We start from the raw sequence: 27886 nt of genomic DNA, 5'->3' as shown, positions 1-27886 counted from the left end.
CATGGGGCTGGCCCTTAGCCAGGCAGAGCAAGCCAGTGTCCTGTAGAGAAATGGGATGTAGGGACAGATTTTTTAACAGTAGTGGTTATTTACTGCCCTTTGCACGAGACTCTTGGCTGTACCATGAAAAGCCCAGGTGGTTCCCCAGGACATGAGGTGCACTGAACAACCCAGCACAGAGAAAAGGTGCCTGCACACAGGGACTGGCCTTGCTGATGTGTGGAGGATGTGGAGGTGGGCCAGGGCCAAGCAGTGAGCAGAGATCTTCTGTGGGATGGGAAGGGGATGGAGGCAGAAGGCAGGTCCTGGAAATGGTGTTTGCTCTGGCAGAGCTGGTGGCCACCAACACTGGGGTCACAGGATGGCTCTAGGGATGTGTTGGGAAGCCAGTGGTGGAGAGCTGGCCTCAAAACATCCCTGATTGTGTCAGGAGGGTTTCAGGGGAATTCCTAGGCTAGGCTGGAGAGGAGATCCTCAGCCTTGTCCCCTGTGTGGCCCCCACTGCTGGGTGTGTTGGGGAGCTTGGGTCCATGGCCCAATCCTCTTCATCACCCACCCTGCAGCTCCCCAGCCAAGAGAGGTGCTGTGCTGTCAGCAACCCCCAGAGAATGGGATGGATCTGCTCGTGCTTTGGCCTTCAGCATCTGAGATTTGTGCTGTGGGCAGGGGAGAGCACAGCTCAGATGTCACTGAGAGCTTGTCCACAGTCCCTTGATGGGAGCACACCTTGAGCCATGCTGGGTCTGACCTCAAGCTCATGGGTGCTCCAGCACTGTTTGAGACTTCAGTGCTGCGTTCTCCTAAATCCTCCCAGGAGTGGGGAGGGGGATGTGGGATGTGCTGGGGCAACTGCTGTCAATTAGTCCCCTCTGCTAAATTGCTTCTGAGCCCTCCCCCTCCCCAAAAGGCAAGCTGCAAACCCCTCTGAGTTTATGATCTGTGAGTTCATGCAGCCTCCATTAATTTTATGAGTAGATTTTCCTATATTTGCTCTCATATATCAGCCTGAAAGCAGGAGGAGGTGGTGGTGGCAGGGGAGTGTGACGTACCCTGCTCTGACACACATCACTGCTAGGAGGGAGTGAGGGTGAGCACCCAGCCTCTGCCACCTTTTCCCACAGCTCCAGGGAAGCTTCAGGCCTCTCCATGCAGAAAGGAACACTTCTGAAGTGTTCCCTGTGGAGGCAGAGCAGCTTTTCCCTCAGGAGCACCGAGAAGGGGCACTTGACGCTCTTGCGTGAGGGTGGGGGACTGTAGAAAATTCCATCCCAGATCCAGTCAGGATGAGGAATGGGAAAAGATATAAATCACTCAGGGAAGCAATCCAGTTGGGAACCCAAAGGCTCCAAGTCCCAGAGCACGGATTGCTGGCCTAAGACTCCTTTTGCTCGGCTGGAGGAGCGTGACTTGTGTGTCTGGAGAAAGCCTGAGGTACAGTGGGAAGCTGGGATGAGTCTGCTGAGTCTGGAGTGTCTGCAGGAGGTGTTGACCTGGGGACTTGCCATGGAAGCCAAATGGGTGGTTCAGACTGGTTTACTTTCCTTAGAAAACCTTGAGAGCCTTCCTCAGTGAGCAACAAGAAGGGGTTGGGAAAATGCCCCTTTTCTGCTGCAGTTTGCCCAGTGTAGGTGCCCCTGGCATGCAGGGGGTGTGAACCATCCCACAGCTCCTGGGGGCAATGGGCTGCCTGGGCAGAATGAAAAAGGGATGTAAACCATCAGGGCTCCCTATAAATGTTTGGGGTAATTGGCAGCATTGCATTTGTGATGAAATCCAAGAAGGAGCTAAGCCCTCAAACAGGGGAGAGCTTTGGGAGGAGGGTGCAAGGAAGCCTGATGGAAACCCTGGTTGTATTTCAGGCTTGGACTCTCTTTTGCTTTCCCCTGGGGACCAGCTGCCCGTATGGGTCCAGCCCAGGTAGGACTTATTCCCCATCCTGGGGAGCTGCAGGTGTGGGAACCCCTGATGTGGGCCCTATGCCCTGAGAATTGCCAAAAAAGTCCTTGTCTAAAGCTTTGCTTTCTCAAATCACTCATGTCTGAGCAGAAATCCATCAGTAAACTCTGCTTTAAGTTTTTGGGCAGTAATTTGTGCTGAGTTGTTCCAAGAGGATCCCATGGGGCTGCCAGGACCCTGGGTTGGGCTCGGGCAGGTTATGGGGTTGCAGCCCCACAGCTGGGAGAAGGTGCTTGGCTTTGCCCCACAGTCTTTGCCCAGGCCAGCTCTGAGGTGGTGCAGAGCCCTCCCCATGCTGCTGGAGCCATTCTTTTTGAACAAAGTCTGACCATTTTTGTTCATCTTGCCTGTGCTTTGTGTCTGCTTCCCAGTTGGCAACGCTTGGGAAATTTTTTTTGCAACTTTCTGTTGAAAGACTTTGGGATTTTTTTTTTTCCCCAGGATAAATTTTGCAGTGGAAAAATCCCATTTTTCAGCTACCTCTCTGCATGGCCTCTGACAGAGCACCCTCTCCCAAACCAACAGTAACCAGACCACAAAAATTGTTCTCAAAGAAGCAATTAAAAGGAAAGAAAAGGGCACCGACCAAGATCTCTTTTTCTTTCTATATTCTGAGAAAGCATGTGAATTACCCCGCTCCCAATTCTTCCCAGAACATCGTAGTAATGTTACAAATTTAGTCATAAATCTGCGGTCGAATTACAGTTATCATTGTAAAACAATAATAACTATGCAGATCCTTATTATGGTGCATTAAGTTACAATGATAGTAAATCTGTCACAATAACCATGGCAACTCTCTCAGGCACGCAGCAGGGCTCCGTGATGTTATTGATAAAATCTGCTGAACTCTGCTGTCTTACCCTCCGCAGAGCCGCGGGGCCGCTTTGCTGGGGATGCTGATTAAGTGATGCAAACCATCTCCCTCTCCCCTGGCACTCATTTGCTCTCCTCATTTGTGTGGAGAGGTATTAAATGCTCTGGCACAGAGCACGGGGGGCTCACATTTGTGGGACGGGTCCAGGCTGAGAGGAATGGGACAGGGGGAAGGGTGGCTCTGGCTTGCTGAGCGCTTTTTTGGGGTGTCAGGCTGGTCTGCATGGGATTTATGGGATTTTGGTGGCTTTGTAGGGTTGTTGGTGCCTGTACCTGAGAGCAGAAAGTGGCAAGCAGGGGGTGGTCCCAAAGGAGCACTCGGTGTGGGGGATGCTGAGCCTTCCCTGGAGCTGGAAGAGTGCTGGAGGCAGGGCAGGGGACGGCTGACTCAGGCTGTGGTCAGGCTGGAGCACCCAGCACAGAGATTCTCATCGTGTGGCTGCTGCTCTGACATGTTTTATGGCCTTGTGTCATCTTACTCCTGGTCCTGTCCAGCCCCACTGCTGCCAGAATAACCCACAAGAAAGGCTGTTCTCATGAATTTCCCTGATTTGTTTTGGGGCAAGGGAAGATCACACTTCTCTGGCAGCCAAACCACAGCAGCTCCTTCCTAGTTTCCATTGACCTCATGCATGTGCAATCTTACACAAACGCTGGGGGCCGTGCCAGGCAGGGGCACCAGTGTGCCCAGGCAAGGATGTGTGTGCAGGTGATGCCTTAAGGAGCTGGAACAGAGGCTAGGTGGAGTTAAGAGGAATCAAGTGGAGATTTACTGAAGTGCCTTCAAAGGCCACATGCTGGCAGTACCCTGATGGCTCCAAGATGGAAGCAAAAGAGGGCTTGGTCACAAGAGCTTGCATTTTTATAAGTTTTAGTCCATTTGCATCTAGAAGTTAACTGTCCAATTAATAGCTTCAAATGGTGAAGTTTCATCCTCCTTGCTTGCTTGCCCACCCTCCTCTTCTCATGTTTATGCTTTGGGCCTGAAGTTTGAAGAGATTGTCCTTGAGTCTCCAGCTAGAACAGGATTGTTTTGTCTTCACCACCCTGTGAAAAGATCCCAGTAACACTTAAAATAAAGCTAAAAGCTGCACACTAAAGCAGAACAGAAAAACTTAAATCCTAAGGTACCTGAGGCATCAATGGCTCCTGGGCCCATCTCTCCAGGTTCTGACAGCTTGGAGGACCCACCTGCAGCCTCTCCCTCTCTGTTCCACGACAAAGTGAGGCCATTTCATGCTAGAACAAACTTTGGGTTTGTTAACCCAGTTCCCTGTATGGGCTGCTGCTCCTTGGGGCTCATTTCAGATGGGCACAGCCCAGGCTGCAGCTGGCAGAGATGGGAGGCCAGCAAGGTTCTGGGGTGCTGGGAGACTGCCTTGGTGGAGGGCAGGGGGCTCCTGAGCCCAGCTCAGCTCCATCAGCCACATGGCTGTGCTGGGCTCTGCTGGAGCTGGTGACAGGTTCAGGGACACACTGGCTCCCCCAGGTCAGGGCACACTGGAGAAAAGCCACTCTGCTTGCTGGGCTGGTTCTTGCTTCCTCATCCCCTCCTCTTCCCTGCCAGGGCTGCCAAAAATGGGCATGTTTCTCCTTTTGTCATTTTTCCATTGTAAGGTTTCATGCTGGTTTAGGAAAAAAGGCTACTAATTTATCACTCTAATAGGGTTTTTCTGGCTGAAGAAAAGCCCATTAAAGTCTTGCTAAGTATAGGAACCCGAGTTTCAATGTGAGTGTTTATATTTTCTAATTGCTTGCAGATGATGCCAGTGTGTAGCTGGAGGTTGGAATGTGAGTGCTGGCTGGTTGCTGTGCCATTGCTTTACTGGCTGCTTTGTGCAAGTCTGCCGTGGCTGGAGGGTCAGAGCTTATTTGGGAAGGAGTGAAGGTGCTGGCAGGTGCCTCACCTGTGCAGTGATCCTGCAGGATGCCTTTGGTGCTTGCTCTTCCCCCCTCTCTGCCCTGGATGGGACAGCCCAGGATGTTCTGCTCTCTGGGTGCAGTGAGGTGAGGCAACCCCAGAAAAACAGCTGGCCCTTCTGAGGGATGCTTATTCTACAAAATGTAGCATTAAAAAAAAATCCTTGAGGAAAATATTTGCAAATAGTCCTGCTGGGGCATTCCCAGTGCTCCAGTGATTTAATTTAAATACTAAGTTGGGTAAAAGGTGTCTAAGACAGCCTTCTCCCTCCTTATACTGGGAAACTTCCCAGCCCCATGGGAAGTCCACCTGGATCTCTCTATGTGTCAGCCCTCAGAATGAAGGGACTATCAGGGATGTTCCCACCCCAGCATCATGTCTGCCTTTGCTCATGCAGGTGAGAGGATTTGAGAGCCTGGCATAAGGTCGGGCAGAGGGAAGGGCTGGCACAGGATGGTGAGCAGGATGGAGGCAGAGTCCTATTGCTCCTGACCTGCAGCCAGTGCCCATCTTCCCTTCTGGACCGCACTGTGTTCTGCTCCTAAATCCCCTCTGCAAATCTGCAGGGATTTTTTCAATTCTGTGTAAGGATCTGTGGATGGATTTTTTTGTTGTTGTTGCTGCTGATTGGAAACTTATCAGTATAATTACACAAGCATATGTTTTATAGGTTGCATCTTAACACTGTTAAACATCAATCTGGTATTTACTATGAGTTATATTAACTGCTAGTGATGACTATTACACAAATGCTGACAAAATTATTGAATGGGAGCCATCTGAAATTTCAGGCTCCCTATATGTGCCACTGTGCAATGCTTTTCTCTATTACTGAACTGAGAAAAGGGACTTCAGGTACCCAGACCCCTTGATGTATTTATGTGGTTAAAGGCATGATGGATTTCATATGTTGCAAAACCTGAGCTTTCATTTAAAAATAATAACTGGGCTCTCCAGGTTGCCAGCCCTGCTCAGTGACTTCATTCCCCCTTACCTTGACAAACAGGAAACCCCCAATGGCCAACACACCTTTCACATACTCTGAATTCAACCTTTATTGTGTGGTTTGGGGTTTTTTTTTTTGTTTGCCCACTCTGCAGACGCTGTCTCAAGACAGCTTTGTGCTGCAAGGGCACAGAGGGGTGTGCCATGGACAGAGGGGACATTGCCACAGAGATTGGTGGCCTCATTCTGCCATCACCATGGGACTGTTTTAAGGCTGGGACCATCCTTGATGTGAAATGGGTGGAAGTGGGGTCGATGTGTCACCTTCTCTGTACTGGTACCCTAGGAGCAGCTTCAATGGGATTTCCATTGGGTCTGATGGGGAGGGAGGGTAGGGAAAGGTTTGGTGTCAGGAGGAGCTTGTTAAATTGGGGAAGTGGGGGAAATAATCTTGGTTTTATAAAAAGGAGCTCTGAATTGCTCAGGATGCAATAAAAGCTCCATTTCCAGCTGAGTAGATTGGGTTACACTTTGGGTTGTGGAGTCTGGGGGGAAATAACGCTGTGCTTCTCCTTTGGGTGTGTGTGCAGAGGTGGGGTGTGACCTTCTCCTGGGCCCAGGAGCCTGGGAGGAGATGAGAGCTGGGCCCTGGAGCTGGTCTCAGGATCCCTTGGCTCTGCTGGCATGCAGGATGGCACGGTGCAGTCTCTGGTGGCTGCTTACCCAGGAATGTGCCTTGGATACAGGACACCTGGGAGCACTAAATAGTGACTAATAATGGGCCAGATAAAAATAAAGGCTCATTTTGCTCTGCCTGTGGCTCACAAGTGGAAGTTCTCATCTCTCCAGCTCTCTGAAGGGGCTGGGAATCCTTTTCTGTCTTAGCAGTGTGAAACCTTGTGCCACAGAATGGGAAATGAGGAGGGGACTCAAGTCTTGTGTGCTGCTGCTGTGAAGCCTTGACTCTGTTTTGAAAAATTGTCTCCCTTAGTGACTCTCTGAGGGGGGAAGATGGATCTTGAGGAAATCTCCTGTGCAGAAGCTGCTCACCAGGGACCTGCTGTGGTGGCAGCTGTGTGGGGCTGCTCTGCTGGGAAGTTGGGAAAGCTGCTTTTCCCCGTGGTGTCTCTGCCTGTGGGATAGAGCAGGTGACTGAGACAAGCACCATCCAACGGGGCACCTTGCCCACAAGTGATGGGGGTGAGGCTTTCTGCTCTCATGCACGCCTTCCCTGTGGGTCTGGCTTCTTCAGGTGGCCAGGACAACTGGCTTGGAGTGTCCTTGGTCACCCAGAGGGGGAAGGGCTGCATGGGGAGGCAGAAAAGGGCAGGGAGGGGGTAAGGGAGCAGCCCTTGCTGCTCCACATGGTTTGGGAAACCTCTCAGACCAAACAAACCACAAAGGGGGAAGGTCCAGCACAGCAGTGTCCTTAAAATGTCCTTATTGCAGCCCAGGGAAGGAGCATCCAGCTCCTGCTCCATCTCATCCTCAAGATGCATTGAACCCACAGCTTGTTTTGTGCCTGCTGGGGCTCCAGAGTCAGAGCTCACTGTGCCTGTTGTGCTGCTGGCACAGTGCAAACTGAGTCCTGCGGGCAGCTCTCTGCCTGTTTCTCCCTTTGCCACCCAATAATTTGCTTCCAGATTGGACTCACCTGGCAGTAAGGCAGAGGCTGTTGAGGTTTGTGAGGAGCAGGAGGTGAGCAGAGGGATGCTGGGGATGTCCCCAGTGAGGACAGGCTGCTGTGGGAGCTCAGCACCCAATGCCCAGCAGCCTGTGCCTCCTTCTGCTCGTGGTTTCAACCTGCTGGGGCTGGGAGAGGATCCTGGGCATCCCCACGAGCACGGGCAGGTGCTGTTTGTTCTCAAGGCAGAAATAAAGCTGGAGGATCAAGGGGATTTTACTGCCTTCAAGGAAAAGCTGCTTCCCTGCCTGCACCTTCCTCCCTGGAGAAGCACTGAGGTGCAGAACTGCAGGGGAGCAGGACCTGTTGGGCATTGCCTGCCAGCCCCCAGGGCTTGCTGGTTTAATATTTTTTATATCTAATAGGAGCAAAGAAAGGCAAATAGTCCATGAGGAGAGTCCCACAGCACAAGCTATTGGAATAACAGATGGAAATATTATATTTTTTGAAACATTCTTGCTGCAGAGCTGCCTCTTTGAAGTGTGTTTGAGCAGAACACACCGTGCCAAGAACAGGGGGAGAAATTATTTGTGTCAGCAGAGCTGGGAGCTCGGGTGTCTCAGATGCTGCAGCTCAATGGACCCCTCAGCCTTGCCAGGCAGGGGATGAGGGTCTGGCAGGACCTGTCCACTGCACAAATCCAGCAGCTGTGCTCAGGTGAGGTGGTGAATATGGGCTTTCCCAGAGCTGCTGCTGCCCAGGATTGGTGCTAATGTCCTGTGCTCACTCTCAGCACTGCCTGACTACATTTGCACTCAGACTTTTTTCTCCCAGATGATGAATGATTCTGGGGAAGGGAGGAGGATTAAAAGTTTATGGGATTTTTCTCAAAAAAAAAAAAAGTGGAAGATTACAGTTTTTCCTTCCACCTGATTCTCTTGTTCTCAGAATGAAAAATTCCATATTCAGTCAATTTAGGGGAAGTTCAAGAGGGAGTGTGGCACCCCCAGGGCTCTGCCTGGGGATGTGCATGAAACAGGAGGCTGTGAGGAAGAGGTGAAGGAAATGTTGATGGAGGCAGGTTGCACAGTTAGCAGGGAGAGGTTTACCTTGGAAGAAGCTCCCTTCAAAGCATGCAGGAAGGAATAAAACCAGGTCAGGCAGAGTGACAAAGCTCTCAGCTCTGTTTAAGAGGCCTCTTTGGGTGAATAAACGCTGCTGTGATCTGCAGCAGCTTTTCCTGAGCCCGGGCTGTGGAGGGAGGTGGCTCTTGGGGCTGGGCTGGAGGCTTTGCTCCTGAGATGCTGGTGGAGGGCTGCAGCACACCTGGGGCTCCTGACCTCAGAGCAGGTGACTGGGGAAGGCTGGCCTGTGAAGGCAGCATCCTCCTGCTTGCAGGTGAGTGCTTGGTGCCTGCTGGGCAGGGACAGGAGGGTGGCTGTGTCCCCCTGCAGCGAGTCAGCGGGGAAAGGTGTGGGACAGGGACAGGGCAGTGCCTTTTCTGGGTCGTGCTGGGTGGGAAGGATGTTTGTGCTGGGTGCAGAGAGGCCACATCACTGTGGCATGTCCCCAGCTCAGCCTGGCCAAGCAGGACACTGGGACTGCCCAGAAGGGTTTTTGTGCCCCTGAGCAAACAGATGTGACTGTCCTTAGAGCTGCCACGTGCTCTGGGCAAGTGGAAATGTGTGCACCCCTAAGGATGCTGTGCCTCCAAGGGATCAGCAGGAGAGGCTGCCTTTGTGCTGGAGAGTTTCCTGAGCTGGTCTGGCTGAACAGCATTGGGGTGATGAGCATATGTGGGTCTTCTCCATCGTGCAGCCTCAACATGTTTTGTCTTCACAGCAGGGAGCAGCCCGAGCTGCTGGGGGCCGTGCTGTGACAGCAGGCTGTGCTGCCATCCCATACCTGTTTGATCTCATGGTGCAAAGACGTGTGTGTTATGAGCTTGTGATAAAGTTCCTGTGATAAAGCAGTGAAGATGTGACAGCTCCAGGCAGGCCCCAGCCCGTGCTCTGGGATACAGATGTTGGCACTGCTGGAGGATGGTCCCAGCAAATCTTCACCAAGGACTTCAGAGGTATTGGGAAATCTGGTTCCTTTCTGATGGGGACTGAAGTTTGTGGTGCTGTAAGGTGCTGGATGGCTCTCCCTGAGGGGAACTGGGGTGTGAGAGCTGCCTGCTGAGTTGTGCCAGCCCCACATCCTCCATCCCCCTTGCCCTTCCCCAGGGTGGACAGAGGAGCGTGAGTGTGGGTACTGACAGCCTGGTCAGAGAGAGAAAGGCACATAAACTTTCCCAGGAATTGTTCTGGGGAGTTTTGAGAAGGCTGAGAGAAAGTATTAAAACCATCTTGCAGCTGGTGTTTTGAACAGTTGTTTTCTCACAAGATATTTACCAAAGGGTGTCTTCTTATAGCCGGTGGGGATGAAATGACCAGTCAGGTCCACCTGTATGGGAACAGTGTAGAAAAAGGAATGGGTATCTAATAAACTCGGTATTAGCCTCCTGAAGAGAGTTAATGTGTCACCTCACTTCCGTTCCTGACTCAGCAGTGACACGTGAGCAGGTTTCCATTCCTGCCCTGGCCTTGTTAGCAAAGGCTCTGCTACTTCAGCAAGGAGATTTCATTTGGGTGAGGCTGCAGGGTGTGTGTTTGCTCAGGGCCTTCCCTTCCAACATTCTCCCTAAGGAATGGGGAAACTGAGGCACGGGGACACCAAGGTCCCAGCAGTGCCAGTGGGTGTGGAGCAATGTCACCTGTGTCCTGCAGGCAGTGGCTGCACAGAGCTCTGCTCCAAAGGAGCCCTGGAGCTCCCCTGAGCTCCAGGGAGCTCTCAGGCAGCCCTGCTTCCCCCAGCCTGATGGCAGTTCCGCTCCTAATAAGTTAATCTGATGGGTTTTGTCATGAGCAAAACAAGAAATCACGTTTTTAATAATAAAAAAAGGGTCCTGCATCTTGTTAACATCTGGAGTTCAATCATTTCTGTGCTCAAAACTGTGGAATGCTTCAGCACAATATAAATCTTGCCACTTGCTGTACATGGGCTCCAGATGGGGAGGGAGAGTTCATGTTCACTTGTAACCCAGATGGGTGCTGGAGGCTCTGCCTGGAGCCTCCAGGGCGTGTGGATCCCCTGCTGCCATGCTGGGTGAGAGGCCTGAACCCCCCCAAATGGGCTTGGCATGGCAGGGCTGTATCTGGAGAGGGGGGGATGCGTCCTCACTGCCTAAAATCTTGTGCCAAAGGCTTCTCAGCACCACGGGGTGATGGAGCCCAACAGCCCCAGGGTGCCAGAGCAGGGCCAGGTTGGGCATCTCCAGTGGGTGATGCTGAAACCACCCCTGGGAGGTGTTGGCAAGGCTGGAGCTGTGTCCCCTGGCTGCACCCAGTGCCATCAGACAGGGCCACCTTGGGGTTGTGGCCTCTGTGTCCACCTTGTTTTGCACCAGATCACTGATAAATACACAAAATCCTGGAGCAGACCTGTGGGATGCCTGGCTGTGAGTGTAACATCAGGCTGGAAACAAAGCATTTATCTTTGCTCTGCTCCTTTGCCAGGCTCTAACCAGTTCCTTCTCTTTTACACAACACCTAATTTCCTTAATAATCCCTGGAGGCAGGCTTTTCTGAAAATCTGATTGTACCCATCACACCAGGAACAATTTAATGAAAGTAAGAGAATTTATTCTCTCTGGATGTTACATTTTCACTAAAAAAACACATAAATTGCAGTTTTTTGTTTAAACCAAGATTTTTGTAGCTTGAGACCAAAACTCTATCTTATTTTTCTAGGGTTTTTGACATTTCAGACAAGTCAGGCAAATTTCCACAAAAATATTTTCTGTGCTTAAAAAAAAAAATCTGCTTTTGACTGAAGAATGACCTGCTACAAACTGTTTGGATGGAAATTTTTCAAGCAGCCATGGTCAGGGTATTGATGTGAGAAAGGCAGGAGTAGAAAATATGTGCTCAGAGAGTTGGGGAAGGTCTGTGCTGCCTGTGGGTCTGTTGGTGTGCAGGTGAGGCACAGCAGTTTGGCTTTCTTAGAAGTTTTGGGGATGTCTAGAGTGGAGGCACCCCAGCCAGGCTGGTGGTTGGGTTTTCTGGGATAACATGGAGGTTTACAAGCAGTGATACACAACCTGTGTGCCTGAATTTCCTCAGGAAAGCCACTAGGAATGTTTTAGGGTTTTTTTGTTTGTTTGTTTGTTTTAAGACACGTGTGCACTTCAAAACCCTGCCCACAAAAGTAAGCTCTTAATTTCCATTAAAAAAAACAGTTTGCCTAAATACCTTCTGAGGCTCTGGGTTTGCCAGCTGGTATCTAGGTCTTATCTGTCCCTTTAGGCTTTTAGATATCTTTAATTGCCTGGCTCTCAGGGGCTTCAGCAGAGAGCAGGGATGTGCCTGCTGGCTTTCCTAAAGTTGTTTTCCTGGAGCAGGGTTGGATCAGCATTCCCAGTGTGGCTCTGATGGATGACCTACTGCTCTGACAACCCCCTTCCCCAATTTCCATCTCGGCCTTATTTATGGGGAAATCGAGTCCAGGCATATGAAAAGCATTTTTCTTTTTCATCAGTTTGGCTGGAAAACTCAATTTGTTCCGGGGTGAAGCCAGTGCTGCTCGTAGGCAGCTCTTGGGCAAGGGGAGAGCAGTGATGGGAGGGTCTTGAGGGTGGGCTGCTACAGGGAATCACAGAATTTCCTCTGTTGGAAGGCTCCCCTGAGCATCATCAAGTCCAACTCCCTGCTTCTTGCAGGACTACCCAAAACTACTGTGCTCCATCCTGCTGGGTTTGCCAGGTGACCTGGAGAGGGTTTGGGGAGCTGCACGAGCTGAGATCACCTTTGTGTTCCTAACCAGTGTGTTTCCCTGTGTCAGGCTAAGTCTGCAGAGGGAGATTTTGGGATCTGCTTTGAAACAGGGAGCTGTTCTTAAGGAGGAGAGGTGATTGTTGGCATGGATTGATGCTGGGGTGGTGGTTAGGACAGTATGTGCATGTCCCTGCCTCAAATGGAAGGAGGATCTGGAGGTGCATGGGGAGGCAGGTGTGGGTTGCCAACACAGCCAGGCTGATATGTTAGCCTTTGAAACTCCTTTTTCCACCCAAGAAGGCTTGACTTGCCACAAAATGAATGCTTCTACATAAAATGTAGAAGCATTCCTATCAAATGTAGAAGCCTCTTTTCAAAAAAGAAAACTCCAGCTCCAGATTTAACTGAAAAAACCCAAAAGAACCGAATGGAAAATTAAAATATTTACATGGTTAAGCATTGGATTCCCAGAAAATTAAAAAAAAAAAAAACAAAAAAAAAAAAAAAAAAAAAAAAAAAAAAAAAAAAAAAAACAAACAAAAAAAAAAAAAAAAAACAGGCTGGATTGTTTTGGTTTTGGTTCCCAGATTTGGGTTTTTTTTCCCTTAGGAAACCATCTACCCTTGATTTGACAGAGAAAGAAAGAGACAGGCAAAATAAATCCATGGCAATCTCTTCCAAGCTGGTTGATGGGGGGTAAATATTCCTTCCTGACCTTAAAGTCAGAAATCTGGTAGCCCCAAATACTAGCAGAATGCTCACCCAGCCCCTGGGGTGGTTTTGCAGCCCCCCAGGACTCCCACCAAACCCCTTTAACTATCTTAGCTGGGATAGAACAGGGAGAAGATGGATTGGAAATCGTCTCCCTTGGATCAAAGCCACTTGAGGCTTAAGAAGCAGGCGTGAAAGTTTTATCTCTGGCTGCCCCGGGGTGGGTTTGTTGTTGCTGACCACACTGTGGCTCTTCCCTGCTCTGATAACCCAGAGAGGAGGAAGGGTCCCAGCTCCTTCCTCAGCTCTTGTAACAGAGATGCAAAAGGCAACTCCCTCAGTTTGCTTTTCCCCCTGTCTAGGGCTGAATATCTGTAGCTGTTGTTTGCTAAACAAGAGCGCCGGTGGCAGAGGAATTAGAAGAAATCCCTTCTTAATTGGAAACAGTGAGTCTGTGTATTTTTTCAGTTGTCTATTTTGGGCCTTGTAAAATTAAAGTTATTAACTGTAATGCAGCGGTTTCCAGATTCCCACAGCCCTTTACAATAGTGGGGAAATTCATCCCAGGTCACTGGGAGCCTTTAATGAATACATTAAGGCTTATTATTAAAATAAAGTACTTGCAGCTTTATGGGAGACATCTGGCAAGGCTGCCTGTCTCTCTGAAGGCTCCCTGAGTGTCCTCTCCCGGCGTGCACCACGTTTCAGGAGCTGTTCCCTGCACGAGGATTCCCACGGGAGGCTCTGGGAGACGCTCAGAGCCTTTGCAGGATGTGATGGAGAGCAGTTGTGCCCTGTGGTGGCTCCATGGATGTTCCTGGAGCCGAGCTGGCACTGCAGGGACCGGAGTGAGCCCTGCTGGGGTGCTCCTGCTCAGAGAGAGGATGCATGGGGCTAGAGCTGCCTCATTCACCCGTGGCATGGGCAGGCAGAGTTGGGCTAACCCTGACTGAGATCAGGGGGGAGCACAGCTGGAAAGCAAGGTTTTGTCCCTTGGTGCACTGCTGTGAAGCTTTCAGAGAAAAGGAGGATGGAGAGGATGAATGGAGGCACAGACCTGTCCCTGAGGGCAGAGGAGGAGAGGCTGGGCAGAGCCAGCTCTGGCCTGGGTGCAGGCTCCAGCTTGGAGCCAGCTGCTGGCCAGCTGTGCTCGCCCAAAGCAGGGTGCCACCACTGATAAGTGGCTTTGTGCCACATCTCGTGGCTGCAGCCACCCAACCCGGCACAGCCACATCACACAACAACTCCTCGGTGCTGCATGAAGAGCTGGGAGCCAAATCCTTGGCGTTTAGGGCCAGAAAGTTGCCCTGGGCTGGCACAGGTACCTGGTGCTGAGGGGAGAGGAGAACAGAGCTGGCTGTGAAGGGTCTGGAACGGCTGGGATCTTATCGCTGCTTTATCTGCATGAAGCCTTGATCCCGGCACAAAGCAGGGCCACGTGGCAGTAATTGTGTTAGGAAAACAAACTAATCTCCGAAGGGACGCAGAGCAGCTGTCGGGCTATCGGTGCTATCAGGGAAAGGGATGTGGCCTGCCAGCTCCCATCGCTGCTCTGCCAGCAGGGGCCAGCCGGGGGATGCAGGGGGCAGAAAGGGAAGGAAAACAAGCTTGGGCTGCCAGGGCAGACTGAAGAGTGTTTGTGGTGGCATTGGCTGAGAAGCTCTTTGCTTGCCAGAATGTTTGTGAGACGTGGTCTGGCAGGTCAGGTGTGGCAGTGAGGAGAGCCAGGTGAGCCCTGGCAGACCCCTTATCACCGTCTGCTCAGTGTCTCCTCTGTGCTCCTTGTCTAATTTAGCAGCATGTTTGAAGAGCTTTCCCTTCATGTGCTCCCCCCAAGGATGGTTCTGTGCCCCAGACACCCCAAAACCTGCTGCTGATGCAGCTTGCCCATCCCAGGGTTGGGCTTGCCCTCCCTTGCTCCCCTTTTCAGCCCAGCCTGGTGACTCCACAAAGGGTGCAGGGGCCAGACCCCACGAGTGTGCTGGAGATGGAAGAGATCCCTGGAAATGCATGTGGAGATCAGGCTGCAGCAAGAGGAGCCTTCCTCTGCAACATTTCCCCAAATTTGCAAGGGAGAGGAACCACACAATGGTCAAGCAGGTTCTGAGCTGGTTCTCTCTCCTGTGAAACCATTGGCAGGAAATTATTACAGAGATCCTCCAAGTGTTGTGCTTGGCCCTCCCCACACCTCTCCTCTGTGCCTGGCTCTCTAGCCCAGGAGCTCAGCCATTGCCTTGCAGGGAGACCCCAAATTCTGAGTGTGAGCATCTTTGGGTGTTGAATGGTGAGGAGGAAAGCCCCACAGGGCCCACGTGTCCCCAAAAAGCTGAATCAGTCCCCTGGCTAACCCCAAACCTGGGAAAGGTTTAAATCTAGCTCTGAAGTGTCTGGCTCTGACCCAACACAAACATTGTTGTTTCTGGATTATATGTTTAAGAGAAAAGAAAATCCTATCATGAAGTAATGCCAACAAGATGCACAATTGTTTCTTGTATTTAGTCTGTCCTCCATACTCTGCTAAGGCTCCACTTGAGAAGGACTTAAAAAATTAAAAAAAAAAAAAAAACAGAATTGCACAGCTCCCAAAAGTGTTCCTGAAAACAAATTTTTGCCAGGTTCCTCCCCAGCAGTTAATTAAGACTTCTATTAAATGCTGACAGGAGCTTGATAGTGTTATATGCTGCAGCAGGCTCTGTTCATGGTGTTATAATTATGGCAGTAAAACAGTTGCCATTATAGTCCTCCTTTTCATAAGTTCTGAAAACATTTACTTTTCATGTTGAAATTTTGTGTGCCTGGCCTTAACCAGGTGGGATTTTTTTATTTATTTTTTTTTAACTCTGAGGAAAAAAAAAAATCCATGTAGCCCTTTTTGAGTTATGGGGGAGAAAATATGAGGTTTTTTCAACTGGAATATAGGTAAGGGGAAAAAGGTAATGACATCATTTTTCTAAAGAGATGGATAGCAAAAGCCTGTGATACCTGATGCTTGCTTTGGAAATGGATAGGCTGGGCTTTGCAAAGTGCCTGGGGCATTTCCCATCCCCAAAAAAAACCAAAACCCTATCTCTGATTTAAAAGCCTTGCTGAAGCCAATGGCAGAGTCTCTAGGGAACCCACTTGTCACCCATTAGAAGTGACTCTTGGTTGCAGGTTAAAAATAGAGGTTGGTAATTAATAACTCTTCCCTTCTGGCAGCATTTTTGAGGTACTGACAGTATTTCTCATCTCTCATGGGGACGAGGAGTCAGTTCTGAAAAATTTTGTGAACCAGAAAACCAAAGGGTAAGATCTTTTAAGGTCAATGAAAATATTTTTCTTTGATAATTTCAAGCTTCCTGTTTTGATAGGATTTTTTTTCCTACAACAGCTTAATTCTGAAGAGAGAAGACCTTTTCAACTAAAGCCCTGGGATGTGTCACTGGAGGAAGTACAAAAGCCAAACATTTGGACAATTTGGACAAGGGTTTGAGCTTTTTTCCCAGTTGAAACAACTGTCCAAACCACTCTTCTTGCCTGCAAAAAGTAAAATGGGCATTTTCCCACTGTTCCCCTTCCCAGGCCCATTGCATAGGGAGTTTCCCAGCTGGCCCAGTGAATGGTGGGCAAATGCAGGGATGGGGCAAACGGGATGGAGCCAGAGTTGGAGGAGCAGCTTGAACCACTGTGAGATCCACTGGACTCTTTCATTGTGGCTCCAGGATTTTGTCCTCCTTCCCACCATCATGGTCCCTCAGCAGGGACTTCAAAGGCACAGGAATCCCTTGAGGCACTGAAGATACAGATGAGCTTCTACTGCAGCCTTCAAAAGCATTTAGGATGATTAAAATCTGCCTCCTGATGGGGCCTTGAACCACATGGAAAGCGGGATTTAGGTTCTTAGATTTCTTCTCTGCTTTTGAAATTTGCTTTTTTGGGACTGGTGGTTCTTAGTGGCCAGTCAAGGAAGGACGGCTGGGAGTGAGATCAGGAAAGCAATGTTTTGTCCCTTGGGGCACTGCCATGCAGTTTTTCAGGCAGAGCCAAGAGAAAAGTGTCCTGGAGGAGGATGGAGAGGATGAGTGGAGGCACAGACCTGTCCCTGAGGGGAACACTCAGTGAGTGATAAAGCAGGAGTAGATGGTCTGCCCCAACCCTCCTGGTCCTCAGAAGTGGCTCAAGGAGCACTAAACACAGCAGTGACATTCTTTTCCTCCTCTCTAAAACACGCCCTGACCTCTAAACTCGGTTGTATATTTATGTATGGCTTTGCATTCCCGGCTGATGGCTGCGGGCAGCTCCCAAAGGCTGGCTGGGATTCCTGCAGCTCCTCTCCCAGCCCTCAGAAGGGAGGCCTGGCGGGGATGTGTGTGTGGCACAGAGGTGGCACTGCTGGCTGTCCCCTGCCCGGTGCCCCTGCCTGGGGCTGCCGAGGGAGCGCTGTGCTCTGCACAGCCCCTGGCCGGCCTGCCTGCTTTCTTTGGCTGCTGGGAGCTCGCCTGGCTCTGGCCAAAAGCTGTCTTGACACTGATGTAATCGAAATGCAAATATCGCTGAGGGAAGCTTATCTGCAAACATGCCCGGCCCCGGAGCCAGCACCCCCAGGCTGATCCCCGGGTCAGCTCCAAATGATGGTGTGTAGGCACGCAGCTGAGACTGGGGAGGAGATTAGGGCTGGAAAAAATTCTGAACTGCCAGACCCAAGGGTCTTTGCTGACCTGGACCTTTGTCTTTAGGTTTTGCTCCCTAGGGCTTCCCCAGAGGGTTTTCCTGTCAAGGAAGAGGGATGTGTACACCAAGTGCTGCCCAAATACCCTCTCTGGAGCAACTCCAAGGAGAGCCAAAGGCACAGGCAATGGGAATCTTGGTCTAGGTAGCAGATCCAATGTGTGTCCTTGCTAAAGACTGGAGCCAAGGAGGGATGTAGGCTGCTAGGGAGGATTCAGGCCAAATGTACATACCAGCAACAAAAGAGAAAAATTCTCCATTGATTGGAGAAAAAAACCCCTTAAACGCTCAAAACTGTTGCTCATGGTATTGAGCTGGACAAAAATGGAATGAGGGGAAAAGTGTCAGAAGGTAAGAAATTACTCCAGTGCTGCTCCTGTCGAGGGAGAGGCTTACTCCAGAAAGTGAAATTTTCAAAAGATTTGTGAAGGCTACAAATACCTTTGGGTGAACAACACCCACAGGTGTGGGATGGTGGAAAGGGGCTCCAAAAGGAATAATTCATATGTCAGGATGATTCAGTCAGAAGTTTCTGGTGTCTGTGCACTGGCAGCGGTGACTCCTTGGCAACAGAGCATGGCTGCTGTGACCTTTAGAGCCAGGGGTTGCTCCTGACCTGAAGTTTCAGCTAGTTCCCAACAGACCAGCTCTCTTCAAGTGCGAATCCTCTCCTCCTCCATCCCTCCATGCCATCCTCTGGTGTGAGACACAACGGCACCCTGTGTCTGTAGGAAGCAGTCTCTGCCTTTTGGGCTGCTGGCAGTGCTAATTTTCATCTTCTGACCCCACATTTCCAACAGGAGTGGAAGAAACTTGAATCAGCACCATTCTTGGTGGGCCCACGTCACTTGGTGCACTCTGAGAGGGTTTGTCACTGGGTGCTGACCTGTGGCACCAGGCTGGGTATGCTTTGGGTCTGTGTGGTGCTGGGTCCAGGCTCCCCTGCTCTCCCGCTCACCTGCTCCCTCCACCCCAAGCGTTTTTCCAGACTGCACAATAATGGAATGTGCAGAGGCAGCAGGGCACGGATCTGTCTGAGCCCCGCTCGCCTTCAGTGCCCCGGGAGGGAACAGAAGTGGGGGCAGGGGAAGGCTTTTATCCCCTTTTTAAAAGCAGGAACATGGGATGTGCATTAGGCTTTCTTCTTCAGGGAGCATGGCTGCATTTCTCCTCTCACAGCTGTCCCTCCCCGCGCATTCCTGCACAAACCCCTTTTGTTCGCTGCCCTCAGCCAACATCCAGCCAGCAACAGCAGCCCAGATGTTCCCTATCAAACTCAGAGCCATGCCAACAAACTTTGGCACACATGAAAGCGTGCTGAGGAATGGGCCTCCGCAAATACCATTTCTTTTTCTCCCCCCTCCACCCTTCCATGCCTGTAAGTATTTTTTAAACGCTTCCACGCCGCGTAGCTGGGCTCGGGGGCAGCTGCCAGATCCGTGCCCAGGTAGCCCCGGCGGGGCTGGGCTAGCCCTGAGCCCCAGCCCTCCTGTTTTCCCCGGGGCCGTGTTCCCGTGGGCGATGCTCTTTGCAGGCTGTGACCCGAGGGGATTTGCTGTGAATCTATTTTCTCCCAGCACTGTGCGGGCTGGCTTGTCACAACCTAGAAAAGCATTATTAAAGATGCTCTGGGGGCTGAGTGGCCCCTTTAAGCTTGGCTTTGCCATGGTCCCAGTGCCTGGTGGGCGTGTGGAAGTGAGTTGTGTTTTTGGCTGGGGTGAGATGCAGTTTTTCCTCATCTCTTTCTCAACATCTTCCCTGCAGGCGATTCCTGCTGCTGCCATTCAGCTGTGAGCCCTGGGTCATGGTGCAGATGGGGCCACTGCACATCCCAGGAGCTCTGTTGGCACCACAGGGTGACAGAGATGACCTGGAGGACCAGGACCAGGACAGCGTGGCCAGGACTCAGCTCTACAAACCAGAACCGACCTGGCTTTGGCCATGAGCAGATGGGTGAGCACACAAATGAAAACCTTCCTCTGTCCACAAGACAGAGAACTATTTATCCTGAGTAAACACAATCCTGAGGCTGTGCACAGTCATGCTTTGGTGGAAGAGCTCCCTGTTGCACCCTGATGTATAAATGTGGTTAAAAGTTGCTGCCACCCCTCTCTGCTGCTGTGCAGGCTCAGCTCTGGCCCTCACTGCAGGTCTCAAATGGCACAGCCAGGTCACTCCTGTCTGGCTCCACCACCAAACTCCACGGGGTCAGTGCTGGCTTTGGTGCCAGCCACCCCACCCGTGGAGAGAAGGGCTTGGGCAGGAGAGAGCAAATGCTACCCCTCACTCCCTGAAGCAAGCACAGGCCATTTCTGGCAGAAGAACCATTCTCACCTAACTTAAACAAGAGAAACCCATTTGTTTCAGCACCAGGGCTCTTCAAAGACAGCTTGAACTACTTTTTTACCCCTCCACTATAATGGCAATGATGTATTTTTTCACTCCTCTCTCACGCTGTAAAGATTGAAGCATTTTTGCTCAAATTTAAATTTAAAAGAAAAAAAAAATCTCATCTGGATGAAAACCAGAGCTTGCAAAGTTTCCATGGAGGGTGATGAACCTCTCTCCTCAGCAGTGGGCTTATCTGACATCATCTGCTGGAGGAGTGTGCCAAGATTTCCATCCTGGAACAAGACCCTTCTCGGAGGGTTCTGCATAAGAAGGGATGGAAGGATCCCCTGCACAGTGAATTTGGTTAGGAGAGGAGGATGCACTCAAGGTCCCAGGGGAGGGAGAACAGCCCCATTCCAGCCTGGAGCTGAACAGAGATGAAGCAATGATTGCAGAGAGGTTCTGAGGAACCACCAGATGTGCAGGCAACAGCCAGGGCTGGGGAAGGGGGAGAAAAGGAGTTAGTTGGCTACAGGGACATGCTCTGATGGCAGCAACTCCAGCTGCTCTGGAGAGGCCTGACTGGGTGAACTGGGCTGGCTGTTAGGGCAGGGGCCATCTCCAGAGACATCCTTCCCCCCCCAGGCTTGTGCCTCTTGCAGTGGTGACAGTGATTCTCAAAAGGCAGCATCAGCTGCACCCTCTGTGTCCTTGTCCTGCCTGTGGACCTCAGAAAATAAATGTAACCTTTGAGAAAAGGTTAAGATAAAGAAGTGGTAGAAGAAAAATGGTCTGAGCTGATGAAAACCCCATCTCAGAGGGGAGAGAGAAGGGGGGGAAAGTGTGGTTATTTTTCTGCAAAGGATTTGTAGGTGCTGTTTCTAGAAAGTAAGAGAAATGGAGCTCTGGTGAATTTCTCTGGTTCCCTTCATTAAGGAGGGAAGGCAACACACTGAATTTTCCACTAAAATAATAGTAAGAATAATAATAAGAAGAACCATAACCCTAAATTCTCCTATTTAGAAACAAAATAAAATATAAAATCAAGAGGTAGTTGCCGTTTCACATGTGGTCTGGTTTAAATCCTGGGAGCAAGGTGGCCCCTGAGATCTAACCTGTTGGAGCCGAGCCCTGCTGTGTTCAAAGGCAAGGGCAAACCCTTGAATTTGCTTTCAAACTTGGGCTGGGGCTGCTGAGGTTTTCTCTGAGGTTTTCTGAAGCCCTGAGCAAGTTGGGGAAGGTCTCTTTTCATGACCAAACAGTCTGTGGGAAAAATCCATCAGTAGATTTGCATGGAGGGACCAGTTTGGGATGTGAGGCAGATGCTCGCTGGATTGTTTCGTGGCTTACACAGAAAGTCTGCAATCTTTGGGGCTTCATATAAAACCTGGAGGACAAAGGTCTCCTCTGTAAAGTCAGATTCCCCAAATGAGGCTGATTCCAGCAGTTGATCTTCATTTAACACTCCCAAACCAGATGAAAAATTGCAGACTGAATGTGACCACATGTACTTAGGAGGGGTTCCTAGTTGCTGGTGCACAGGTGTTGCTCCAGGCAGGACACAGACGTGCCCTGATGCACACTGCTGAATAAATAATCCTGCTTTTCTGAGCTGGACAGTCCATGCTGGACTCAAAGTTAAAGCTGGCTTCTTCTCAGAACTCGGGATATCTGCTTGTCCTCCCCAGCTCATCTTCAGTTTCTCTGTTGGTGAGCACATTGCTACACTGAGCACGTGGGCAGGGATTGCAGAGCCTTTTCTCCTGCTAGGAGAGGGGTCTGGAAACAATTACAAGCTGCTCATGCTTAATCACTGGGGTAAATCTTAAATGCCTGGCTTAATATTTTGCAGGACTGAAGATGGCATCTGAATTTTTGCGGTGTGCAGGTTACCCAGCAGAGCACACAACTTTGACAGTTCTATTCTGTGCATGTTTTGGGGGTCTTGAGAACCCCCCAGCTTCTTGAAATTTAGGTACAATTTCAAAGGAAAACTAAAATGCAAAGGGGAAAAAAAAAACAAACCCTGAAGTTTGCCTGATACTTGTGGAAATTGTCAGCTCAGTCATGTTCTTATGAACCTTTGCTGAACTTGACCATTTGTACCTCGAACTGCACAAGAAGAGAGTGTTAAATGAGTTGAAAAATAAAAAATTGAGTCCCCTGTGAAAATGAAGGCAAGCAAGATAACTCACAAATCTGGGCTGAAGTCAGTCAATGACAAGACAAAACAATAGAAGTCTTCCTTTACTTCCTTAAATATTGAAATGTTTCACTTCAGCATTTTCAGGCTGAAGCAGTTTGCTTTATTGAACATTATTTAGTTTGACGCTTTCTTTTTTTATTTTCATTTTCAACAGACCTAAATTTAAAAGGAAAAGGGTTGTGGTTTTTTACATTGACTGTTTTAAAAGGTGGAATAGTCTCCAAGCAAACCAGAGGATTTTGTTACTGGTCAAGCAAAATGTTTTTGGTTGACCCAAAATGAATCGAGCTTTCCTCATTACATTAAGTCTTTCCTCTTAGTTCAGCTCCAAACCCAGAATCTTCCCACTATAAGAAACCAGCCATCCTTGTTTTCACCTTCCTGCTGCAGCAGTCAGGGATCTAATTTTGGTTGCTCCTGTTTCAATCTTTATTCTCCTCTCGATGTATTGCAGGCTGTGCTCTGTGATATCAGAGTTTGCAGCCAGGGTGTGGTACAGATCTCTCTCCAACTATCTCAGATGCCTCACCAAAAAGCTGCTAAGCCTCCCTGGCCAGCAGCCTGCTGTCTGCAGGCTTTATAGCTCTGCTTCAAACCCTGCCAGTGACACCAACACTTGGAAATCCTCATTAGTTTGTGGCCCTGGTAAGCCTGGGTGTCGGCTGGCGTGCAGTCATGGCATTGTTCAAACACTAAAGTAAACACTCTCTTCTGCAGAAACTGCTGGGGAAAAAAAGCTTCTACACAAACATTGTGAAAGGCAGCAGCCAATGATGGGGGAAACTTTCCAATGCCATGGCAGGGAGTAGCCCACTGAAGCCTTGGTGAGATCCAAGCACGGCAATCCTTTGAAAACCTCCTCACAAATCCAGCCTTGGCAAAGAGCAATTCACTGAGAGCATCTATAAACACGTGGGATTTTATATCTTCTTTTTGTGTGCTTGTTACAGAGACAAAGCATCGACATTTTGTGAACTTTATTGCAAGAAAGACACAACATTTCATCTTAAAGACTTCCAAATTGTAGCAGGCATTATCTGCGGGGTGGCCAAGGCTGCAGGTGGAGGCAGGAGCTGGGGTGCACAGTCCCTCCAGACATGGGCAGGGTTTGTTCAGGGTGACACTGGAGGGCTGCACACACGATTTGCTGGGCTGTCTGTGGGCAGTGCTGGGGACAACCTGGCTGACCTGGGCTCCCCTCACCTCTCCTTGTGGCTGCAGGGCAGTACCAGGCAGCTGAGGGAAGGAGAGCTCCCAACCCTGCACACCTGCCTGGTGCAGCTTAAGTGTTTGCAGGACGGGGAGGGGAAGCAAACTGGTGCATGTCCTGAGATACCTGCAGCTTGCTGGTCTCCAAATGGGTTCCCTGCTTCTTCTGCCTTGTATTTCTTCTTTGTGTTTGTGTTGCAGATGCCTCCAGAGATGCTGAGTGAGGTGGCTGAGCTCTGAACAAGGCTTCATGGAGAGTGCCTTGCTGCAAGGATACAGGAAAAGTGAGGGCTTGTTTTGCAAACAGGTGAGCTGTTGTCACCTGTCCTCCTTTGGCACTGGACACGTGGTGTCCCTTCAGCCATGTGGGCTGAAGGAGAGCCAAAGTAGCCTGCACTGACTGAGACACAAACAGAGCACTTGTGGGAATGCAGCAGGATGGGAGCAGCATCCCCTGCCACTCCCTGAGGGTCAGCAGCATGTCCTGGCAGAAGGGAATTGTCTAAGCCCAGTGTGTAGCGTTGCAGAGCTGGGAAAGGTGAGAGGACAACATCCTCCTTGTGCAGCAGGAAGGAGAGACGAAGTGGCCAACAGACACCGGGCTGGGCTGTCACATCAGGGGTAACTGGCACGTGATGCTAATAAAGTGATTTTCACACCATAAAATACCCTGCTGCAAATACATCTTACAAGCACTGCTGGCTCTTGGGTTTGGCAGCCATTTGTCCTTCTGTCTTGCCCTGAAAACACAAGAATTTCCCACACAGACTCACTCTCTCAGAGGTGAAACTTGTCTTTTTCACAGACTTTTTCAGGAGCTGCATGGCTGACTGGCACCCAAAGTGGTCCAGCTGCTGGTGCCAATGTGAGTGCCCATGGGGAGGGGGATGGGGCTGTGACAGCAGTGGGAAGAGGTGGGAATGGTGTGGGAAGCACCACAGTCACAGGAACAAGGCTGGCAGAGGTGTCAGGAGCTGGCAGCACTCAGCCATAAATGATGCAGAAAGCAATGTCCAAAGCTGCAGGAACAGCCTGAGCCCTGAGTCTGTGGGTCCCCATCTCCTGTGGAAGCTGCGTGGGGATCCACACACCTGAAACCTCCAAAACCTGCATCTTGCTCTCCCAGGGCTTTACTGACCTTGCCCAGAAGATGTTTATTTTTAAAAATACCTAAATGGAGAATCTGTGGTGGTCTTCAGTCAATTCTCTCCACATTTTGCTGCCCTGACTCCTCCTCTCTAACCTGAGTCTCACTTTCTTCTTCACCTCTATCCTCCACAGGCCCTGAAAACAGATCACCCTGTATCTTTACAGCTGTGCTTTATATATTTAAAGACGATTATCATGTCCTCTCCCCCACACTTCTCTCCCATCCAGACTAAACAAGCATAGTTCATTCTCTGGAGCGTGTAACAACAAAAAGTTTGTTTGATGAATACTCAATTTGTTTAGCGCAGCAGTTCTAATCATTCAAGTTATGCCAAAGATAACAAACCTTCAGCAAATTTCTCTTCAAATCTTTAGTTTTATCAACTGTTTTGACAGCTAGATTATAATTTTTACACAAAGGGTTAGAATGAGAGCAATTGCTTTCTAGTTTTTCTGTATAAAGACTTGAATTATGACTTTTACATTAGGCAATGCAATTAAATGCATTCTAGAACTGTCATGAAATATTAAACTTGGGGTTATAAAAAGTATTATTTTAATGATTCATAGTATCTTTTAAAAGGAATTAGCTGCAACAATATTTCTTAAACTATATAAAAATATATATCAGTAATTGCTCATTTCCACTTGTTTTAATGTTCGGCTCCAGTTGTGCCAGCCAAAATGGTAAGTTTATAATCTTCAGGATATTTCTGGTAGTAATGAATTTTATTTTGTTTTACCAGTTTTTTTATGGTGCTTTTAATTAGCCAGGGTTTAATCCCGTTTAGGTTTTCTTTTACACAAATATTTTAAGATGAGGAATTATTACACAATATGTTTGTCTGTATGGAAAATTTATCTTAAATACTCACAGTGAAGAAAGAAAGAATCAAAAATATCAGTAGGAATAAAAACAAAAACAAAAACATTTATATTGCATGCTGAGCTTCCTTCCAGTTCAGATTTTAGTTTTTGAAAGCTGAACTTATCTTAAGGTAAAAGCTCAAAAGTTAAAACATGAAAACACAGGGTGGCAGCCTAAAAAGCTGAGGAGCTTTGAGGTTCAGTTTCAAAGCAAACACATCACTGTAATGAGAAGTGTCCTGCAAAAACACCCAGCCCTGCACGGGACGCAGAGGAGCAGGTTCAGCCCTGCAGGGCTGTGCAGTCCCTGTGGGACCAGCTCGCCCCAGCTTGGCTGCTGACAGCCCAGAGTACCCTTGGGAAGTTTGCCTCTTCCCCAGAAAATGTGTACAGACCCACAAATCAAAAGATGTTGAAAACCTTTGGTTTATCTTGTGTGAAAAACAGGGAGTTTTATGTCACTTTTTTTCACTCAGTAGCTCTTTAGATAAGTGGATTTTGGTTTTCCTCTATGAAATTCTTACAAACCAAAAGATTGCCTTGGTCCCAGAAATGACAGTGCTGACTTAATCCCACTTACCAGGCAGTTAAGGGAACAGAAACTGAAGAAAAGGAATAATGCTGTACTTTTAAATTCATTCTTCTGCTAAGAAATTAAATTGTTCATCTCAGGCTTTGAAGCCTGAGATGATCCAGCAGAAAATCAACAAAATAAATTTTACTGGATATCAAGAGTGATTTTAAAGGACAAATTAAATCCTGAGTTTTTGTCAAAACAAAAGACTTGCTCCTTGCTCACATAGTGCCATAGCTTATCTGGACATGGTGGTTCTTCCTAAGCCATCCTGTGTTATGGTCTGGGAAAGGATGGGGTAGCATTGACATGGATACAGTTTGATAGATCTTTTTTTTTTTTGTTCTTGTTAGAAAAAGGGCTAAATTGATTTAGGAATTTCTGGCTCTGTTATTTTCATGATGTTTTTTTCCCTAGGTCTCTTGAATTATATGCCAGAGTCCTGGGAAGCTCATGATGGGGTCTGAAATGCAAGCAGAAAGGAAGCTCTCCTTCCCTATGCAAGCCTTTCCCTGTCTCACATCAGGCTCAGTCCTTTACTGGGAAAATGTTGCTTTGTGTGTTTCTGTGGCAGCGTGCAGAGCAGTGCAAGAATGAAGTTTTAAATATACATCTAACTCAGGGAGCCCTTTGACAGAAGATCTGATTTGGCTCCTAAAAACCCCACAAGTTTTCAGCATGAAACCGATGCAAATTGATGTTATGCCCTGGTACAAATTGCTCCTGTCCTGGGTTGAAATGTCATCTGAGGTCTGACCCTGAGCTCTGACCTGGGCAGCCCAATTTGCCAGCCCATGATGACATTTCCACGTTGATTTGGGAACTACACAGAAAAGATGTTTTTGTGAACATTGGCTGCTTCTACTCACCAGAGTCCAGGGCAATTAGGCCAAGAGAAAATGGATGCAGCACTCATGGAGGTCTCCAGGGCTGCTTGTGGCAGAGCAGCTCTTGAAGCACAAAAAGATACAGGACCCAAATTCAGCCCCAGATGTCAGAGGAAGGTTTGTGGGGATGTCAGCCCAGGAGGTGAAAAAGGTTTCTGCTTTCTCGTAATCTTGCCTCCTCCAGCCTGGGCTGGAGCAGCCTTTGCCTGAAAAACACTTCATTCCTAGGTGGCAAACGTTCAGTGCCCTGTTCCACTCACAGGACTTTAATCAGCCAGAGAACATGGCCAGCCTCTGTTTTCTGAGCCTGCTGTTGGTAAATGCTCCGTGAAATGACTTCACAGCTGTAATTGTTCCTGGAGCAAGCTGGCCCAATGGCTGGCAATTAAACCTCGGGCTGATGGAAACTGTTAACAGGGATTGCTGCCTTGCCCATAGCGTCACAGTTAACAACTCCAAACTCTTTCTACTTTTCCTATAAAACACGTGGGAGCTTTGTGCCTGGAATATCTGCAGCAATAAAGTGGATATGGTGCTTCGCTTTTGTTTGTAGTGCTAAAACTTGCAAGAAGAAAGAACAACTGAGGTTCAGGATGAGATCTGGTGTTTGTACTTGGTGAAGCACATTCAGCTGATATTTCTGGGTTTGGTACAGCTCATTACTGTGATTTAGACACCAGATTTAGACTCATGATTCTTATATAGTCATCTCAAAGGGAATTAGGTGCCTACACCTTGTTGTGAGCCAACCCTTGTAGGGCTGGCCAAGACTGTTCCATTGTAAAATTCAAGCTGACACCTGGTTCTGCCATCTGGACTCCCTGGAGTTCGAGAGCGTTTCAGTCAGGGTTGGATTATGGTTCTCATTCAGATGTCTCCTGTGCTCAGTCAGGTTTCCCAGAGAAGCCATCATCCTGTGTGAAGGGCTGCTGGGCATTCCTCTGCCCCAGGCTTACCCAGGAAAGACTTCCTGCATGAGATCACCACACTCTCCTTCTCCTCTGCTCCATCAGCATCTCTGCTTGGCACCAACGTGGCACAATCTGCTAGGGCAAGTGAGGTCGTGATGGTTTGTTTCCTGATCCCAAAAGTGCAAAACACAAACA

At 49.2% G+C, this 27886-nt stretch overlaps 2 long non-coding RNA genes across 5 annotated transcripts; both read left to right on the top strand.

The window, feature by feature from the left end:
* The first annotated feature begins 9221 nt into the window (after positions 1-9221).
* LOC135304117 (uncharacterized) lies at positions 9222-17089 on the top strand. 2 transcript variants are annotated; one of them, XR_010365560.1, is made up of 4 exons: positions 9222-9399; positions 13213-13296; positions 16049-16135; positions 16221-17089. It is a non-coding gene; the product is annotated as an uncharacterized LOC135304117 (long non-coding RNA). The 2 variants fall into 2 exon arrangements; XR_010365559.1 differs by lacking the exon at positions 9222-9399 and having other exon boundaries at positions 13138-13296.
* Positions 17090-22387: 5298 nt separating this feature from the next.
* Positions 22388-24166, top strand: LOC135304116 (uncharacterized). 3 transcript variants are annotated; one of them, XR_010365558.1, is made up of 3 exons: positions 22388-22739; positions 23505-23610; positions 23741-24166. It is a non-coding gene; the product is annotated as an uncharacterized LOC135304116 (long non-coding RNA). The 3 variants fall into 3 exon arrangements; XR_010365557.1 differs by having other exon boundaries at positions 23738-24166; XR_010365556.1 differs by having other exon boundaries at positions 23719-24166.
* The last annotated feature ends 3720 nt before the right edge of the window (positions 24167-27886 follow it).

Source organism: Passer domesticus, chromosome 7, assembly GCF_036417665.1.
Source record: "Passer domesticus isolate bPasDom1 chromosome 7, bPasDom1.hap1, whole genome shotgun sequence".
Lineage (NCBI taxonomy): Eukaryota > Metazoa > Chordata > Aves > Passeriformes > Passeridae > Passer > Passer domesticus.
Note: the sequence above shows the minus strand (reverse complement) of the source record. Positions and strands in the feature narration are given on the sequence as shown.